Source organism: Pyxicephalus adspersus, chromosome 4, assembly GCF_032062135.1.
Source record: "Pyxicephalus adspersus chromosome 4, UCB_Pads_2.0, whole genome shotgun sequence".
Taxonomy (NCBI): Eukaryota; Metazoa; Chordata; class Amphibia; order Anura; family Pyxicephalidae; genus Pyxicephalus; species Pyxicephalus adspersus.
This window is the reverse complement of record NC_092861.1, coordinates 100,133,593-100,140,726: the sequence shown is the minus strand read 5'-3', so window position 1 is coordinate 100,140,726 and position 7,134 is coordinate 100,133,593. Positions and strand designations below refer to the sequence as shown.

Genomic DNA, 7,134 nt, shown 5'->3' with positions numbered 1-7,134 from the left:
GCTTACAAGATGGTACAGGACACCGGAGCTCCTGCACAGAATCTACCCACAGGTGAGCCCTATGTGTTGGAGATGTGGGAAACATACAGGTACTCTGCTGCATATTTTTTGGACCTGTCCTTCATTGACATCCTTCTGGGAGGGGATTGCTAGAATTATTAAAGAATTGACGGGGATATCTATTGAAAATAGGCCTGAATAAGCATTACTACATGTGTCCACAATCTCAAAAAAAGCTGCTTATAGACAGCTGCTTAGATCACCTGATTAGTACCCTTCGGTTTTGTGGGTCGCCCACTGCCCTTACCTCCCACATCCCCCCTACCCACCCCCATTACACTCCTCTTTTTCTCCCCCCTCTCTATCTCCTTTTTCTCTTCTCTGTTCTTTTTCTCTCTCCCTCTTTTCTTTCTTAAAAAACAGGAACCAACATGGTTTTCTATTTTTTGATACTGTGGTAGTAATGCCTGACACCTACTGGTCACTTCCTTTTGTACCAAACTGATATTGTTTGTGATGATATGTGTCTCCCGGTACTCAATATGTTAGTGCTTCTCATATGCTCTGTAATATGCGATTTGCTGGTTTAGTGTCATATGTTAGCATTTATTTTTCTGTATTGTATTTTACTGTTGGTTGCTTTAAAAAAAAAAAAAAAAAAAAAAAAGAATGTCCAAACATATTTGGCGGTAGTGGTCTTTGTTCAGTTTCACTATATTGCCACCTTTGTCCGCAGGTTTAATGATAATGTTAGTTTGCTTTTTCAATGAATATAGAGCCTTGTAGTGAGCTTTGGTGAAGTTATTGGCATGGTATTCTGTAGTTGGGTTGCTTGTAAGAATTTGTTCAGTAATGGTGTTTAGCAAGGTTTGAATGTGAGGATTGGTTGATAAAGGCGGGTAGAATGTTGATTTGGGTGTGGGTTCACTTTCTAGTAGTAATAGATGGAGATCTTTCAGGATTTTAAAGTCTTGGGTGTTTAGATCCTTGTATATATTGGGGGTGAAAGGCATTTCTGACTGCAGGTTTGTCAAACATGATTTTCCATCCCCTGCTCACTAATCAGAGCACTAAATTTTGTTAAATTTAATTTATTTGTATCCGGTATGAAGATACTAGGTAAAGAATGTGAGGGCTTTATGTCCGAGATTAAAGACAAATGTTTATCCAATAGACATACGGAACCCCATGTTGACACTCTTATACTCAAATTCAAATTCCTACTGGAAAAGAAATCTCTCCTTCATTGGCATATTAACTATTTTGAAAAATATTGCAGAAAACTGCAATCCCTATGGATTAAAAATTCAATTATTCCCCAATGTAAAAAACATTAATTTACTCAGAAAATATACTTACAAAAACAGGGTGTGGCTATGGGAACGAAATGCGCACCTTCGTATGCAAATTTGTATTTAGGAGCTTGGGAAGAAACATCATTCTCAAACCCAATAACAAAGACATACACTCATTACATTATTTCATGGAAATATTACAATGATGACGTGATCTTCTTTTGGACGGGTTCAGAACTCTTACTACACAAATTCTTCAATCATAAGCAACTTAATGTTTTCAATTTAAAACACAATTACCTTTTCTGGACCTGTTCATCAGAATTGATAGCAACAGCACCATCCCCACTACACTATTTAGAAAAACAACAGCAGGAAATACAATACTCCAGGCTGACAGTGCTCACCCTAAGGCTCTTATAAACAGTATACCAGTCAGCCAATATCTGAGACTCAAAAGAAACTGTACAAATGACCTTGATTTCAAACAAGAAGCTAAACTCCTATAAGAAAGACTCATACAGAGAGGATACACTAAAAATATTCTCAAAAAAGCATACCAGAGGGCCCTCAAACATGAACAAGAAGGTTTCCTTTTCAAGACAGACAAACCCAAATGGTCTAAACCACAGACCGAATTCTTATATTGATTGCAACACTGAAGGGATAATTTACCTTATATCATGTATCTGTGGCTCCTTTTATATTTGGAAAACCAAAAGAGCATTCAAGAAAATAATTTATGAGCATATCCACTCATTTAATGTAGGCAAAATAACTACACCTATATGCCATCATGTAGGCTTAAAACACCAATATGACCCCGGAGTCCTTCATTTCTTTGGTTTAGAACACATACTCCCAAACCCCAGAGGGGGTGATTTAGACAAAGATTATTACAGACAGAAACTAAATGGATAGTCAACCTTAAAGCTACACAAGCACCAGGTGTTAACGATACAGTTAGTTTCAAATCCTTTCTGTAAAACACTACTTTTGACACATTTGAGATGGCATTATCTGTTATATGTTTCTTAATATGCACACTTCCTACTTTATAAGCCCATTAACATACTCAATATGGGAACATATTGACACAAATCATGTCATATCTCTCTACAATGTTTATTGTAATATAGTATTAGTATATTAGTAGTATTAGTATATTAGTATAATATTGTAATATTTTCTGCTATATGTGATAATTCCATGTATGCATAATTTGCTTTATACTATGCATTCCATGTATGCATAATTTGCTTTATACCATGCATTCATTGTAACACAATTTAACATTGGAGGACTCTCCATTCATCCATCAATCCCTACACCTGGATGTCCCCCTGACTTGTTGACCGGAGCTGGGAGGGGATAGGAGACCACAATCCTGAGGCATTCAGGCATTAAACGTGAGTCTCTTCTGTCACACGTTTGGCCAGCTCTTTCCCCCTTCATGATCCACCCAACCCTCGTCGTTCACTGTAGAGGCAGCCCCGGCTGACATCACAGGGACTCCAATGACACTGTGCAGTAGGCGTGTACCCACGCCATGATTGGCACGGGTGCATGTGCACTGCACAACCCAGAAACACACTACAAATAGCATGTTTCTACCATACACAGCCCGTTGGCTGTGTTTGGCTCAGCGCTCATCTCCCTGCAATACTCTTTTGTGACCCTATTCATTTCAGCTTACAAGGTAAGTGCAGAGTTTATGTATCTCCCAAACATGTGGATTAATTTAACCCTTTCAGTACCTTATAGCTCATATGAAAAGTCTAAATTTTCATTAATCCAGAAGTTTTTACTTTGACTCATATGCAAAATCTATCCTTCATTAACCCATAAGCTTTCATTATGCTTCATGTGTAAAGTACATTTGTTCACTGATTTAGAAGCTTTCATATAAACTCCTATAACACTTTAGTACCAAATGGCTCATATGTCAAATCCATCCTATTATAAACCTAGAAGCCTCCATACAAATAAATATGACCATGAATATAATATACCTACCCATTTGTATAGGATAATTCATTTTGATATACCTCTAGTCATCTGTAATACTTGGTAACTCATTCCAATCATAGCAAATATGAGATATTTACACACATATATTAAATAATTAATCTCTATACAATATAATATACATCATTCCAGTAAACCAATCATTATTTTTATTTTTTATTAGACCTGTTTCTAAAATTGCAATGGAAGGCCTGTGCCACTCCTATACATCCTTACAATCTCGATGGATGAATGAAACACCAATCCTCATTGAGTACCAAAGCTTTTACGAAACATTTATGTACATCAATAAAGAAATATACTGAAATCCTCTTTATGGCCTAAGGAGGTAAGATACCTCAAACAATATGTATGAATACATGAAAAATATTTTGTAAAACTACTTTATACTATACTGTTATATTGATTTTTTTAATCCATTCATATCTAGCACTAACTTGAACAAGGTTTTCAACCTTCACCTTGCCACATTTATCATCACGCATGTTTGTGTCTTTTATGATCTCCCATGGGTACCTAAGTAACTATATTCCTTTCTTGTATACACAAAAAAATCTGATACTTCGCATATCTTACAAATATTTTGAATGCTATATTCCTACATCTGTGTATATAAATATATACAATCTTCATGTAACCATGTGATACTTACCATACTTTATTGAATTTCAAATGAACATATGTATATATATATATATATATATATATATATATATATATATATATAAATATATATTCACTTGAATTTAGGTACTTACCTGATTTGACCTACTGATTTTCTATATAAAGTTAGACCATAAAGTACGTACAAAAGATATCCTTGAGGAAGCCTAATGGTGGTGAAACGCGTCAGATTTTTGCACAAACTCTATAAGGTCAGGACTTTTGCAGTTCTTCACACATTTATTTGTTTGATGACATAGAAGTACTGTGTCTAGTATATAATACCTACGTCCTCTGAAGTGTTAACAGGACCAAGGTAAAATACCTGATTGCGTTATGTAAATGTTTTTCTTTGATACTATGTAACAAATACACGTATATATTATTTCATATAATCCCTGAGCCCGTGAACCTCATTCTTTTTCTTCTTTTATACACTATAAATGATTGCTTAATGAGGTGGCTCAACATATAAAGTTATTAGTTAAGAGAGGGGAACACCCTTAATGAACCTCTATATGAAGTTTAATTTGACACTTGTCAACTGCTACTCCACTGTCTTCCTGTTTACTTACTTTCACAAAAAAAAAGAGCATAAATTTGTTTGATAACTTTGGTCTTTCTTGAAGCCATGCTGACTATCACTTATAATATTATTTTCTAGCAGAAACTCTACTATGTGGTTCTTTATCAAACTCTCTAGGGCCTTTCCAACTATGGACTTTAAACTAACCAGTCTGTAGTTACTTGGTAATGACTTTGCTCCCTTTTTGAACATAGGAACCACATTGGCCTTACGCCAATCCATTGGTACCATGCCAGTGATTAAAGAGTCTCTAAAAATTGTAAAAAATGGCTTTGAAATAACTGAGCTCAGATCTTTGGATGGATGTAATCCACTATGTCCTGGTGCTTAGTCAACCTTAATTTTACCTTATTTACCCAACTGTTTCCCAACTCATTTAAGGCAGTGACATTGCTATTATGAATTTGGACTTGAGCTCTGTCATTTTCCTTTGTGTACACAGAGCTAAAAAAAATGTTTAGTAAATCTGCCTTTTTTTTATCCCCAGTTACCAGAGACAGAGACAGTCCCAGATACATCATTTGAGGGGCCTACATGATCAGATTTGACCTTTTTGCTATTTATATTTTATAAACAGTTTGGGGGGGTTGCCTTACTTTCCTTTGCAATCTGTCTTTCATTTTAAAGTTTTGCACATTTTATCACATTTTATCTCATTTTATCTTACATCTTTTGTTATATTCTTTATAGTTTTCAAACGATAAAGGTAATCCTTCATTTTTATATTTTTGGGACGCTCTTTTCTTGCTTTTATGGCTTATTGAACATTAGCTGTGAGTGACAGAGGTTTTAATTTTAGCCTTTTAAACTTATTACCTATTGGAATATATTTTCCAGTGTGCTTGTGTGGAACAGACTTGAAACATTCCCATTTCCGTTTGTGTTGTTTGAGGACAATATTCTTTCCCAGTTCAAGTCACAGAGAACCACCCTTAATAATGGAAAATATGCTCTCCCAAAATTAAATGTTTTTATCTTTTCTGTTTTTGCTTACTGTTTAAAGCTTACAATAAATGAAATCATATTATAATCACTGTTAACCAGATTCTTTTATTTGCACATTTGTTATAAGCTCTGTGTAAGGAATATAATTTTGCTGAGTTTTGAATTTAAGTTGTTTTTGTGTTTTTTGCTATATTTTTGCAGATAATTGAGTTGTGTCGAAACTAGTTATATCCTCCTTATCAGTAGGTCAATATTTGCTGCAACCTTACTTTGAAGCTTCTTATCTTGAAACATCTTGGTCAGCGAAGTTGTTAATAAAGTTTCTTGTTACTGACTAACTACTAAGTGTCTTCCACCTGGTTGTCTGACTATATAAACTGTGATGTGATAATAAAGTTTTGAGACAGGATATAACTATATGCTTAAGCTGCGTATTTGTTAATCACTGTTCCCAATGCGTTGAAAACAGAGGTCACGATAGAGAGGGAAATATTGGTCTGGGATCAATAGGAAATTGCCTTAACAGTTTGGCGTCAGAAGTGGGACATCTACCTTAAAAAGACCAGGATCGGGTAAGTAGAAATTTTCTTTTCTACCTCTGCCCTCCCCTGGGTCCCTGTAGATATCTTACGAACCCAAGCACTGTGGCAGTGTAGACTCCCTCATAGAAGGACTGGGTCCTTAGTTAGGAAGAGTTGGGAAATCTTTTATTGAATATGTGCACACTCATGACCTCTGTTTTAATTTTTAGAGTATAGGAATTTTGTTGCATGATATAGAAGTATAAGAAATGTTGTATATAAGATGTTTGTGTTCTAATCTGGTTGCCAAGGTGAGGTTGGGTCAATCCTCACTGCTGTGGTTGCCTCGGGCAAGCAGTAACGTGACCTAAGCTGCGTTTTGGTAAGCGGTCCTGGGAACAGGACGTCAGCGAGCACTGCAGCTACCTGCTGAACTAACTAAACTAACTGAACTGACTGAATTAACAATTACTGTGTATAACCATCTGATATTTATACTGTAATTTATACTGCAACTATGGGAAATTCCCAAGGTAAGGGGAGTAACCCAGAGGAACCTAAATATGCCTATAAGAAACATGTAAATAAAAAACATATAAAAGTGTGCTAGAAACCTGACAACAGGGATGCCCCTATAATGTTAACTGTAGAGCAGGAGGTTATTACACTGACCCCTTTATATTACACCTGAAAATGGAACGGAGAACATAAAATGTCCCGATCCATCCCAACTCCTGCACAAACAAATGTAAATAATTATCCCTTTATAACTGAAGCACACTATAAAAAGTTATGGGAATAGTTACACACTGAGTTTGTAAGAAAACACGGAGATAGGAAATCCATGGCCACTGCATTAGCATGCAAGCAAAAGCCAGGAGAAACTATAAGTGATTATGCCATCTTCATCTGCCTGCAACTAATGTTCATCTCAGCCCTGTGTATGCAATTGTTTTTCCCTGCAACCCTCATCTGATATTGTATATGGTACGTCTCCCACTCTGCCAAATCTCAACCCTGTTTGCAATTGTTTTCCCCTGCAACCCTCATCTGATATTGTATATGGTACGTCTCCCACTCTGCCAAATCTCAGCCC

General features: G+C 35.9%; 1 protein-coding gene across 1 annotated transcript in view; it reads left to right on the top strand.

Annotated features, from left to right (window-relative positions):
• Window positions 1–2,861: 2,861 nt before the first annotated feature.
• Window positions 2,862–7,134, top strand: part of SOS1 (SOS Ras/Rac guanine nucleotide exchange factor 1) — a 221,379-nt gene continuing 217,106 nt past the window's right edge. The window contains exons 1-2 of the mRNA XM_072409143.1: window positions 2,862–2,994; window positions 3,487–3,651. The gene's annotated coding sequence lies outside the window, so the exon portion shown is untranslated. The remainder of the gene's footprint in view (window positions 2,995–3,486; window positions 3,652–7,134) is intronic.